Source organism: Plectropomus leopardus, chromosome 1, assembly GCF_026936395.1.
Source record: "Plectropomus leopardus strain MGB_pleo_1.0 chromosome 1, ASM2693639v1, whole genome shotgun sequence".
Classification (NCBI taxonomy): Eukaryota; Metazoa; Chordata; class Actinopteri; order Perciformes; family Serranidae; genus Plectropomus; species Plectropomus leopardus.
Genome location: NC_142176.1, coordinates 31,162,175 through 31,176,203, shown reverse-complemented (window position 1 = coordinate 31,176,203; position 14,029 = coordinate 31,162,175). Strand labels below are relative to the sequence as shown.

The 14,029-nt window shown below is 38.7% G+C and overlaps 1 long non-coding RNA gene across 2 annotated transcripts in view; it reads left to right on the top strand.

Annotated features, from left to right (window-relative positions):
- The window catches only part of LOC148190443 (uncharacterized), a 98,782-nt gene that overhangs the window by 20,175 nt on the left and 64,578 nt on the right, over positions 1–14,029 (top strand). The gene's annotated exons all lie outside the window — the stretch shown is intronic.

Below are 14,029 nucleotides of genomic sequence, written 5' to 3'. Positions count from 1 at the left end.
GTCATGCTTGGAACCAGCCTTCAGGAAATGTAGCTGTGGAGAAAAAAATATCTATGAGGGGTTGTGAGCAAGAGAGTGGTTGCCATGGTGATGCAGTGGCAGACGGGCTAGGAGGTGCTGGGAGTTGGTTTCTATGGGCCACGGGATGTCAGATAGGGTGTGGAGTGGCCGGGTCCGTAATGAACATTGTGAGATATGTTGATGGGTCTCAGCACTACACCCGGGTTTGGGGATTTACGGAACCGCTGTCCCTTTAATCCTATATATATATATATATATATATATATATATATATGTATATGCCTGTTCAGGAGACGACCAGGATTGCATTCACTGAGCACCGATTTTACAGGCAGCTCTTCATATGCAGATGAGTTTGTTTAATTGTTGCAGCGCCTAATTCCTAATGTATGAGAGGAAAGAGGAAATGCATTCGAAGATGTGTATTCAAATGAAATATTCAAGCCTTCTAATGAAATATTCTGTCAGTTTGGAGTTTCTATGGGCGACTCTGCCAGTGGAGCTGCTTTTAAGAAGAGAGGCAGGCTGCTTTAATGAGCCTCTGGGCAGCCTCAGACAGCCTTTTAAACTCTGCCTGTTTGTTTAGTGGCCTTTATTCTTTGTCTGCCGTGGACTTTTCATGGCAATATGACGGACCAGACATTGCATTAATAGCTTGTTGAAATCCTTCGCACCCCATTTCTGTCTCGAGAATACGCAGGATGAGCATCTGACATTTTTGAAGTCAGCTTCCACATCTTGATCTGTATTTCTGATACGCTCAATCACGAGGATAATCATGTCCTGTGGGCATAGAATATATTGTATTTTATCTCTGAAACATATTTTCAATTAACAGAGAGATGGAAATTGATACTCCATCAAATTTGATAAAATAAATAAATAAATAAAAAATGGGCGATGATATTCTTGCAGTGCTTTTTTTAAACATGTTACTAATGGGCATATCCAGATTGCTTAATTAGAGACACACTGGATATGTTAATTATGCCAAGAGGAAAGGAGCTGGAGTGTTAAATTACTTCCCAATGCAGTGGCTCATCCACTAAAAACAAGAGGCATTTTAAAGGTTTGAAATGTAATCACAAGGGTACAAAGAGAATTTAAATAACACTGGCCTTGATTGTGTCCTGAGGTGAAACTGCAGAGAGGAAGAGTAATTTTATACTCTTGGGAGGTGCTTATCAATTTTGGCTCTAAAACATTTCCTGTTGAGCTTTAAAGGAATTTTTAGTGGGGGTACTAACGAAGCAACTGAACTTTTGATTATGCAATGCAATCAGAACTCTTTGTTGAAAAAATGAACCAATACGACATTCCCCTCTGAACAATTACATGCAGTAAATCAGCACCTAATCACCAATTTGCTTGCTTTTACTCTGAGGGAAGTTGTTTTATTATGTGGGTTCACCGTTAAATTATGAAGACCTTTTTCTGAACACTGCATTTGGCATGAAGGCTACAAACCTCTCGCTTTGTCCCTGTGAGCTTTCCGGGGAGTTGTTTAGAAAAAAAGAGTTTCATGTTGCATAGCCACTAAATACTCAGTCGAAGTTTTTAAAAATATTAGTGCAGATTTTGCATAACAGCTGAGAATAAAATGCAATTGTGAGTGATTTACTTCTATATTTTCACATCCTCATTCAGTTCTGATGTGATCAAACTAGCAGGGCAATGTAGCTTTTTAAAGCCTCAATTTTAAACCGTTTTTAAATTTTAGTCACTGACATATGGCACACCATCTTGAATTAGTCAGGACAGGAATCACACAACTGAAAAATGAACAGTTGCATATGCAATATGTGCCGATATGGGGTTTTAGAACTAGCTAAAGACAGGTGAGACAGCAAATTCCACAGTCCTGTGTGTTTGTTTCTGTCTGGAGCTCACTGCCTGTGGCTACTGACAGTCTGTATTAAAGATTTGGGTTGCTGCATCATGTCATACTGAGCCACATGAATTTATACAGACACGTTCAAGTATTGGAATTTAAATCCATTTTAAAATATAGTTGGTGACCCTGACTGTTAGTGACAGAAAGAAAAGGATAATTTCATGAATAACAGTCAATATTTTGTGCTGCACCTGGCATCCTGTATGAACTAACAGGGCTGTCCAACTTGCCACACAAAATAAATGGTTATTACTGATAAAAAGCAAAGCTTCCTTACAGTTTTTTTAATCAAATATTTAACTGTATTTTATCAATATCACACATTTTTATTTATATCCTTAAAGTAATATAAACAAGATGAAAGCAAAATTCCCCTTTCAGTTTTTCCTAATTTAAATATTTTTTTAATCAATTTTATTTATTCTGTTTTCCATGAATGAAGCGCAGATGGAGCTCTCCGTGAGTGTTTTTTTTTTTTTCCTTAGCAGCAGTTTGTAGAGTTGAGTCGCGGGGTGGAGAATTGATCAGTCGATCTGGTCAGAGCTGAGAAGATCGATAGATGAGAAAAGCAGCTGTGAGTGAAAGCAAACTTCTAGACGCAGTACAGTGATCAGTTCAGTTTCACTTTCACTGTGCCTGACGTTCTGCTGCTTCGTCTGTGCCTAGAGTACGCTCTGCGCTTCAAGAGTTTGTTGAAATGAATAACTGAACAGAATATGTATGTCAACAGCTGTCTTAATGAACAGCCCGGCTCCAAGAGGAGATGATTTAACTGTGGACAGCAACAAATATACCTATCTGTGGGAAACCCTGTTTGTGTTAACATCACAAATACAATTTTCAAATTCTGACGTTTTAGCTGCTGTCTGAAAGAAATAGGTTACATTTCACAATATCATATAATGTTTAGCAGCCCAATATCTGTCTGGAAACAAATATCCATGATCCCTGGTTTTGAGGACACAGTTGATGAGTTTGGGACACCTAGAAAATTCGTGTATAAATGAAAATACAGCTAGACTCTTTTCAGTTTAGCTGTCACTATTACCCCAAGTTTGAGAACGCTTACCTCACAGTTCTCTGACCTAATTTTTCTAAGCTTGCTTGGTACAACAACTTAACTAAAGCTGTAGAATGAAACGGTAATCTGTTAGGTGGTTTCTTTCATGTACGTTTGTTTGGAGTCTAAACATGTTTGCATCTGTAATACATTCGAGTTTCTATGGAGCAACATAGAACCTAATTAATCACTGCAGAAAAGAACCAAATTCTATTTATAATACACTGTAATTAGTCTACACGCATAGAATGAAATTAGGGATACTTGCATTGGGTGTTTGGTGATTAAAGATGATTTATTGGGACTATTTAAAGAATTCAAATTAAAACAATAACTAATGCAATGCACACCCTGCTTGTAATCTGAAGAACATTGAAAGTTGCCCCAAAGAAAGTTGAGATTTACAACTAAGGAAAAAGTGGAAGAAATTGTGGCATTCAGTCTCATTTCCTTCATAGTAAACAAACATCGGCAGTTATTTTATTTTAAACTGGTATAGTTATTGTTTTGTCCAACAAAGCCAGCAGCACAGAGTATAAAAATCACTTATCATAGTCACTGTGCCATGTGTCGTGTTTTGTAGTACTGTTGTGCACTCTTTGCCAATATACAATATCACTGGGACCTCAGATGTTGCAATGGTTGTTTTGACTGACTGCACAATGTTTCCTTATTTATTTGTGGATATGGAATCTCTCCCTTGTGTTTTCCTGCATCTTTGAGGTTTAACTGTTCCCCTCCAATATTCAAGCCCTCCTTCTTTGCCTTCATAGGACCAGTGGTGTAGCAGATGGAGCTTTAAAATGAAGCGTGTGTGGAAAATTAATAGTCTTGAGGTGCAGAGTGTTGCATGATGCTTTTATAAGTTAACAAATATTTAATGTGTCCTTCTGAGGAGAGAAAATGCATGAATAATGCATGTATCCAAACTAGTGTGTTATGCTAGCTGGATAGTTAAAGTGTAACTACAGTCAGTGGTTACATTGTCAGGCCTTTTCCCCTCAGACTAGTGACAAATACAGCTTTTTGGATCGTGTGAAACTAGATGAATGTGTTAACCAGGTTATCCACAGTATGCTGAATAATGTAACTGAAGCACAGATGAGTCCTAAACTACATGTGCGTTTGTGTGTATGCACTGTATGTGTACAAAATCTATTCTGTGTGGAACCAACTCTCTCAGAAAGGGCAAGACTTAAGTGCAGTTTAAGTCGAGTAACGGATGCACCTCTATCATTGATTTCTATTACAACCAGCACTGTATAATTACTATACTTCACATTAGAGCTGTCAATCTTCCTCTATTGTTTCATTCGAATTAGTCATTTTTATTATTGGAATTATGTTTGAATTTTTAATGCTTAGAATTAGCCTGTTACTTTGACTAACCTAATTAATTTCAAGGGATATAAAAACAAATAATTATTATAATTATCACTTAAAGTGCCCCTCTAATACACATAAAGCATGGCTTTGGCTTTTTAGCTTGAGCCTATGGTCCTTGCTTTTATTGCATATAACACAATGAGCAATGAATGTATCAGCTTGAGTGACACTAACTCCACCTGTCTCTCCTCTCTCGTACTCTTGTGTCCTCGGTTGTGTGGTCAGGTGAAGCCCCACTGTGAGTGAAACACAAAGAAGGAGGAAAGAGCTGACTACCCTGACTCTAAATGGCAGCAAAACAGTTAAAACACAAAACACTGATTTCTGAATGACCGATATTTGCTTTTGTCTTGGTATAATTATATATATTTAAATACAGACTTTGACAAATTAATTACAACAAAAACACCCAAACTATGATATCCGTATCGTGATCATTGATTGGCCTGTTTTTTTTTTTTTTTTTGTTTTTGATTGTACATGTATTTAATTATCTTATCTGTGTGTTGATTGTCATATATTATTGTCAAGTGTGATTTAAATTCTTGCCTGCATTTTAGACTGTACCCGCTCTTTCTTCTTCTCTGGTAGACATCGATTCCAACTGGATTTTGCCCAAATCCTAAACTCACTCCATGAGACAGAGCCCAGGCCATGGTCAGAAAAATCCAAAAAAGAAACATAGATTTGAAGCAGCCCATATCTCTCTGAAATTCACCACGATTAATACAGCTCTAAATAGGACACACCTTCCTTTAGATATGAAGCAGTAGCTGTAGTAGTGTTTCATTCCTTACCTGACCTCCTGCTCTTTGATTTCACTCGGTGCTTTGTGTATCTCAGGTGCACCTACTTTAGCATCCCAGCAGAGGAGACATAGATGCTGCATTGGAATGAAGACTTCTATTTGACATTGATGCACCTTTGTGGTATTATATGCAAATTGACCGGGATGAAGGCGGAGGCTGTTTGATGTGCAAATGATGATTTTGGGGCACTGCAAATGTGCACACCACTGCTTTTCTGTTAATTGCCTTCCCTGTGGAGTCAAGAAACTTTATTAGAGAAAGAATGAGTGTGGGTCTAAAGAGAATGGGTTTTGGCTCGCACAATTTGAACCAGTGGAGGACGTAGTGTATTCAGCATCACAACACTGACTGAAATCATAGACTATGATTTTAAGAGGGTGCTCTACATTTTTTATGGCAAGCAGAGCCCAAGTCTTGCAGTGAGAGAAAAATTGGCTTTCAAACAGAAACGTTACTGCAAATTTCAACACTACTGTACAGTCCCTTTTGAAAGAAGAAGTAAACAGCCATAGTGTTAGCCAGGACTAAAAGAAATGCAACATGTCTGTGGTGATATTTGTTGTCGCACTGCTTTTTTCTGTGTGTCAGTATCAGATACAGGCTGCCTCACTTTTATTGATTCTCTCGCTGCTCACACTAAAACTGTAATAACTGGATGTTATTACACTCTATGGCCTTATCAAGTTCCACCATGGTCTAGTATCTTACACTACGCCAAGAAAAGGTCAGCCCGAACAAAAGTTTACGGTAGCAGCATATCAGTGTAAGCTGCTGCCTCGCTGCTTTCTCTCTCTCCTCTCTGTCACTCAGCATTCTCTGCTCTTTCATAACTGAAGCCTAGCATCCTATTAATGACCTGGTAAAGTGAGTTAAAATGGTTCACTTTGTCAAATCTGTTTGCTTTGAATTTCTGACTGACCCTTTGATCAGCTTTAGATGGCATGTAATCAAAGACACAGAGTTTATATCGCTTGCATTATGCATTCCCATTTGTCGTCAACCTGGTGTCAAACACATTACATTGCAAAGAGGCCTGACGTATCCCATGTGTACGCCAGCTGCAGCTTGCATTCAGAGCCTTTGTGGTGCTGCACTGGAGGCGAGTGAGGGCATGACTGTCAGAACACTTGAATCAGTAACATGTTTAAAAGACTTCATGACATGCGGATGAGCAGTAAGTGATGCTTACTGCTTTAGAAATGTACATTTTTTAGGAAATTATTGTTGTTTTGTTTTGTTCTATACAAAAAAAGAAAACTGTCAGGCTCTATGATGTTGGAACACCAGTGGAGCGTTCAACAATTGTTCTTTGTTGAAGCATATCAAGGATTCATGGACATACTGGCTTATTTTAATCTCATATGACATGTACAGGGAGCTGAGACTTTACATTGACCAGTGTGTGCCTTTTTCAGTCCAATCCAATTAAGGGACCTTTCACAGCAGACATTTTGACAGGCCTAAAACAGGTGAAACTAATAACATTATTAATGGCTGCATTTCTATTAATGTTATTTGTTACACTTTTTTCTTCTAAAACATGTCAAAATGTGAGCAGTGAAAAATTCCAATTGAATTTGCCTGCAGGTGGATTAAAATTTAGAGACATCAGTGATCAAGGAATACATCAGCAAACTTTCTTTTTTTTTTCATAGTCTTTTGTGTGCATGTGTCCCTTTTTTATTATTCTGTGTCCCCTGGGGTTCATATCAGCAGTTTGAGATGTTTGAGTCACAGGGTGGATAATTGATCTGTTGATCAAGTCAGAGATGATCAGACCGATGGATGAGAGGAGATGCTGCTGCTGCAAAGGCGAGTGAAAGTTAACCATAGGCCCAGTGCAATGAACGCTTACGTTTCACATTCACTGCACCAGGCATCTGCTCTGTCTGTGCCCAGAGTGCAGTCTACTCTGTGGAAGTGTGGTGAATGGAAAACCAGATTGTATATATTCCAAAAGTGCTTCTTATAAATGGCAAGGTTTCCCACATGTTCATTTATTTGTAGCGGCTTGCCACAATTAAAACATCTGCCACCATGTATTGATTTTATTTCAAGAGTTTAGGGCTGGGTGATAAATTGATTCTATCGGTTAATGCGAATTTGTGGTTTAGGATGATTTTTTATATGAAAATCTAGATTTTCTCTTCAACTTCCTCCACTGCTCTCTTTCATAATAATAATAATAATAATAATAATAATAATAATAATAATAATAATAATAATAATAATAATAATATATATATAATATTATATATAAATAATAAATCTTTGGGCTTCTGTAGTTCATAGTGGGCTCTGCCCTGCCCCTGCACTTACCCCCTAGCAATACACATACATGACAACATGACGACAAGTGTTAATGAAAGTGAAGAAAAAGTTTGAATAATATTATTTGTTTACATGGAACTAATTTTGAATGTTTTATGATTTCAGACTTGGGTTATTGTCAATACTGTTGTTTCAACTGCAGAACTGTACAGTATGCAAAACTACGGCTCAAAATTGAGCTGCTTACTCTCAGGGGCGAGCTGTGGGGTGACGGAGAGGGCACAATGTTTCCACACCAGTCGCTGCACAGCGTTAATCGCAGTAATGAGCTGTGCTGCTGAACACGAGTAGAAGAATTAACCACTTCACCGACATGTGTTACCGGTCAAAAATAGTTTCGGCGGTTAATTTCCACTGAAGAAACGTTTTTAGACTTATACTCTTTTTAGACTCACATTGGTGTCTTCACTTACTAGATCTCTGCTGAGGACAGTGTCGTTGTGTACCAACTGAGCTTGACTGACATCTCCGTGAACCTCCTATTAACTTCTTTGCACCTTTGAAGGTGGTGAAGTTACGCCTTTTATAATTCCTAGTGGTTCATGGTGTTTAGCGACCTCACGTAATTACCAGCATGGCTCCAACCATCTTCAGCCTGAGCAGAGGTCTAATTAGCCCAAATAAGTGAAAGCACCTGTGTGGGCGTGCAAGGCCTTTTAAAAATGGGACAAGGATTTATACTTAAATATTTCATGGGGTTATGTTTTGGCTGGGCATTGCAGTGTTTAACAAACATTTCTCAAACAGGAGTAAAAAGTGTACTTGTTGGAGGGATATTTGCACAAGTAAATGATGCATTCTAGTGAGTGTTAACAGCACAGTGTAGCTGTTAACTACATTTTAACTCCTTTTTGTGTTTTAAATACTTTTGTAGGATATTGCTATGCAGTAGTTATTAGTACAATACATGTATTCTAGCTTTTGGTCTTATGGGATTTGATGACAGTAAGAAAAATGAAAGAATGTAGCCATACTCATCCTTTGAAGAATCGCATGTTAATCTTTTCCATAAAGATGTGTGATTTGCATGCATATCAAAAGAGCCCCACAGCACCATGGCTTCATGTTCAACATGAGAAGGCTCTCAGTCTCTAATCATACACAAGTGGCATATTGTTTCCATTGTACAATATAGGATGCCTAGAAAGACCATGGTTTGTTTTGACTGTGACTGCACCAGCAGCAGATTGTCTGATAGGAACACGGCCAACTTGTGAATTCTCAGCGGCTTGTTGGTGTTCTTGCAATGTGCTGTTGGTCAGGCGCTCCACCACCACAGCCTCCCACTTTCTAGCTGCAGGGAGATTGTTGTTTGCTTGCCTGTTCAATTAAAAAAGATTCAGGTATTGTCTCATAACCTCGCAGGAGGAGCAATCTTATTGATCTGTAACAACGCGGTTTATTGTAATTCAGCTTCAGTGAGTCAGCCTGTTAATATTCCAGATATAATGTGCATTATCAAGAAATTATTTAAATATGTCCATTCTTAAAATGGGAGCATACTGTCTCATGAATGCTGAGAAATCCAATGCATCACAGGCCAAGTTGTGCTATGCTGAGGAACTGAATCATTTGCTCTCTTAGCACGCTCACAGCTGCCTGTAGATAAGGCTTTGTCTTGTGTTTTAAGCAGATATTTGACGCTAAGATGGGTGTTTTCTGTGCCTTGGAGGAGCAAGCAGTAAAAGGAGTGCAGTAAAAATTGCCAAGGTTGACTAAGGACAGATAAGAGCCACGAATTTATTATAATTAAGCAAGCTGCCCCTGCCTCTCAAGCTGTTGTACTATCTACTTCCATTAAAAAAACAGAGCAGAAGAGCAAAGGAAGGCAGGGGATAATAAATAAATACTGGTCAATTCTTCTGAGCTAATTCAAGGTAGAGGAGTTCAGGAACTCATCAGGGGTATGCTGGGTTCAGACTGTATGACTACATTATCAGTTGTTCTATCCAGTTTAGTGTGCCATAGAAGACGACAACTGACTCTGTGTCTTCGATGCATCACGGTGTCTGGGCAAAAAAAGTCCAGCATGTTTTATTTATTTTTTGTCTTTCATGGCTCTTTTGGTCATAGCTGTCACTTTGACCAATAGGGACAAGGAGCGAACTGCTGCTATGCACAACTGCATGGCAATAACACCCAAGCCTTTTTCATATTTCCTCCACGGAGTACCATGACAAAGTTCAAAAGTAAAAGAGCAGAGGCACCTTAGCAACCTGGTGAATAATGCATTTAGCATCAAGCTAGCAAAGAATGTTAATTCTTTGTAATCGAGAAGGATTAGGTAGACAAACATACCACGAAATTCACAAACAGTGGCTAAGCCTTTACTAACCAACACTGCAGAGGATACCAGCTTTATTTGAAAAGGACTGCATTAGACACGGGCCTTTATTTCTAGACACAGGACTTAAATTTCTCATTCTGTAATTTTCTGTTTTCATTTTTAAATCACTCCCGTTTGACCTGTTAAATGTAACAGATCACGCAGTCATTTCAAACTCAACACTACCTGTTTGTGTTTTAAATTAAAAGCGCCTTATCCTTTCAATGGAGAGAATCCCTAATTTTTTTTAGAAAGGCTTTTATTGTAAATCATCTTTCATAAGCCATTTTAAATGTAGCTCCTGCCATCTGGTGGCACTAAAGTTACTACAAAAACAGTTCGGCTGGAACGTGAAAACCATAGTGGTTTAAATAATAATAATAATTGTAATCATAATGGTGGTAATGAAAATAGGACAAGATAATGAAGTGACAAAATGCATGTTATGAAAGCCGACCAGTAATGATTGGCCATGGACCATTGTGTAGTCTGTAGTATGTAGTATGTCTGTCAGCCATGTCACTACATAATCAGACAAACATTTTGTGTGGTCTAAACCCGGCGTTAGGGATGCACTGTTTGTGAAATTCCAGGCTGATTCAAATATTAATAATTCTTAAACAGCCCTTGGATGGTTTGAGAGCTTACAAAATACAAACATATATTCATGTTTTGATATATGTATTTTTTAACAGTACTTTTGTACGTTAAAAGCACGAAAGGCCAACTGCAGTTATTTTAACTGTGCTGTTTAATTCAGGTTTAACTTTGCAGTTACTTGTACTGTTCCAATCTTATGTTACCTAATGCAAGTTTGGCATGAGTATGAACCGCTCCAAAAGAAAGAGCTGGACAGAGGAGCTCGTTGTTAATCTAAACCTTGATGTTTTCAGATTTTGCCTGTCTGGTCGAGTGGGCAAGCTTGCACTGGTTTGATTTCATGCAAACTGGCTATACCAACATTTGTCCTTATGTGATGTTTTGGCAAACTAAAGAAGTAGCCCATATAAGCAACTTTTGCTGAATGTATCATGACACTAAATCCAAGTAATTTTGAATTAGTAGTAACCCATATGACAAATTGATTAATATTATATTGCTTATAAATAGACTTAGGGAGCCACTAGCGTCCAACTGACCAAGTTAAATTTCCCGCTGAGCTCTTGCTGGTGTTAGCAGCATGAAGGAGAGGTTGGGGGGGGGGAGCAGCATATTCCATGTTTTTTTTATCAGAATGTGCATGTGTTTTTTAGGGTGACAAGAGGAGACATGGCAAGTACTCTCACGAAAGCTAAAGTTGCACGAATGTTTTGGATTTGAAACCGATAGAAGAGGTGTCCTACCTGGCTGCAGGCTTTTCTGTTTATTCCTATCTTTAGCAGAAGATTAAGAACAGCTGTCTCATGAGTTTGAAATGAGGAATTATCTACAAAATACCTCCCTAATTCACAAGAAAAACCTTTAAAAAGGTGGTAGCTGACTGGAGGGAACGTTTGGGAGCTGAGTTCCTGGTGAGCCATGCTAATAACAGGCTAGGCCACTTGCTCTTGGCTATATTGTATGTCATTTCCAGTAAGTATCACAATATAGAATGTGTTTTCTGTTAAAAAAAAAAAAAAAGTAATGTTACCAATGTAGGAAGACAGCAAGTTGGCTATTCGCCTGTGATTTTTGTCTTTAATCTGATCTCGAGCGCACAGCTGATATTTCGTGGTTTGTTTACATAACATGACATAACTGAAGTGAATATTTAATGGATTCAGTGTGGACGGAGAACTTTGATGCGTCTCGTCATTATCTTGAACGGCTTCTGAGTCAAATGGGTCGCCTGGTAAAATTTAGTATACCAGTCTGGTCTGGTATCTGGCTTAATATCAAAGTGGTTTGAACACTTTTACTCTGGCCCAACCCTAAAAACAGGGTGGTTGTTCCATTTCAAAACAGGTACTTTTCTGATGTAACCTGTAACTTAACAAAATAATGAAGTTAGGAAATAAAATACCCATTGCCTTTGGAAATAATCCTCGGTTAAAACATTATCTGTTCATGTGTCCTGAGATGTATTTTCTCCAATTAATCTGCTGATAAACTTCCTTAATTTTTGTTCTGTGTTGTAAATTGTTTATTATCACTTCATTGTTGGCAGGCCATTCCCAGAAAGCGAGAAAGACCTTGAAATAAGCCAAACTCCCTTCTTCTCCCTATATTAAGGTACAAGAGCGGCAGTCCTAGATGTGTGTGTGTGTGTGTGTGTGTGTGTGTGTGTGTGTGTGTGTGTGTGTGTGTGTGTGTGTGTGTGTGTGTGTGTGCTTGCAGATGTGTGTAGGCGTGTGCATTTGAGTGTAGGTATGTATACACATCCAGTGACAACACAACCACTCCCACAAAGAGATGGTTTCTGAGGCCTGGCCCTGCAGTATGGTGGGCTTGGTGATTAATAGGGGGGCAGTGCAGGAGGGCTGCAGAATGATTAATTGAGCTCAGGACCTCATCTGCAATGTTTTGATGAAAATGAAGAGGGGATGAAGGGTTGTGCTGGAGTGATGCTGGTATGTGAGTATGCGTTGTGGGGGAGGGAAGACAGTAAGGTGCTTTAATGAAGCTTTTATGTTTTGGTATACAGTAGGTGTACCTTTGCGGATGGTCTTGGGTAGTTGTGTGTGACGACTCTCGCGCGCTCTCTGTTCTCACCTCTACTTTCTAGCATTAAAGCTCAACATTGATAAAACACAGAAGGATCCAAACGTCTTCTCTTCACCAACGCACATATCATTTAACCTTGCCAAGCACAAAACTACAGTTTACAGTTGAGCTTTTGATAAAGTTTAATTTAACCTTGCCTGAGGGGAATGACATTGTGCTCCAATAACTTTATCTTATTCTGTTCAACTACTTCCTCAAGTCATGCACAGTTAAGAAACAGATCCAAAATGGCAAACTGAGCGAACGAAGGAGATACACCTTGAGAGGGGAGCATGAAAACAGCCATTTCAGATGAGCTGCAATTATCACTCAACGTGTGAAAGGGCTGAATTGTGCTCAAGAGGAAAGTCACTCTACTGTGTTTGCCTGATTGAAAATCAGTTCTCATAAACACTGCAATCACCTTTATAGTCTCCCCCAGACAGTTTGATCCTCAGGGGCTGCAATAAACACCCAGGGGAACGAGGTGACATGCAGTTGGCGTTTTGTGATACAAGAGAAGTGATAGCCTACTTTGTCACAAATGTATTACCTACATTTGACATTAAAGACTGAAGGATCTAATTAGTATGTAAGCTGCAGTGTGTCGGTTGGTCTATAGTATATCAAAACAGACTTTTCAAAAGGACAGAATTTTCTGCTCCTTTAACTACTAAATTGGTCTTTTGAACACTGATGAATGTACAGTATATTACATGCTTTTCTGTAGACTGCTTTGTTGCAAAATGAAATGTACTGTACACTCATTTCTTTCCTTTTAATATATTCTGCCTATGACTCATCTAAATCATTTTCTTCACCCCTGCTACAAGCTGAGCCTCGGTCTCAGATCTTCAGGCAGTGCTTTGCTCAGTTGAGCTTGGTCTATCGCAGCCCCTGCAGGCCCTGGAAGACCTTTTCTCATAAATCTGACAAGCCTTTTTCATTGTCTTTTAGCAATCACTGACTTTTTATTCTGCTTCTAAAGGCCCATCTTCTACTTTCACTCCTACAATAGTCAGACAAAATCTGTGACTCATTACATGTGTGCGGGAACAAACTTTCAGTGGAAAATAAAAGATCAGGAAATCTACAGCTACGCATGAGGGTTGATGGCTGTTTTGTGGTATTTTATTCAGTGCATTCTGAGCAGCCATTATGTAAAAAGGGCCCCAGCAATGGAATAGGGCTGCAGCTATCGAATATTTTAGTAATCGAGTATTCTACTGAAAATTCCATCGATTAATCGAGTAATCGGATAAAACATATTTTTGTTTAGTGAAAGAGCAATTATAAATATACATGAGACAATAAGACATTTCACCTAAAAATGAACCATTGGTTTCTTTTTTTAACTACCCAGTTAGCTTTATTATGTTTTTATTTTCCACCCTCATCACTCTACAGTGCTGTGTTTTTACAGATTAAATAAAGCCTGTATGAAAGGCACGTTAGCCACGCATCGACAGTAGTCATAATTAATAGAAACCTAGCCCTCCGCAGGGCTAACGTTATGTTAG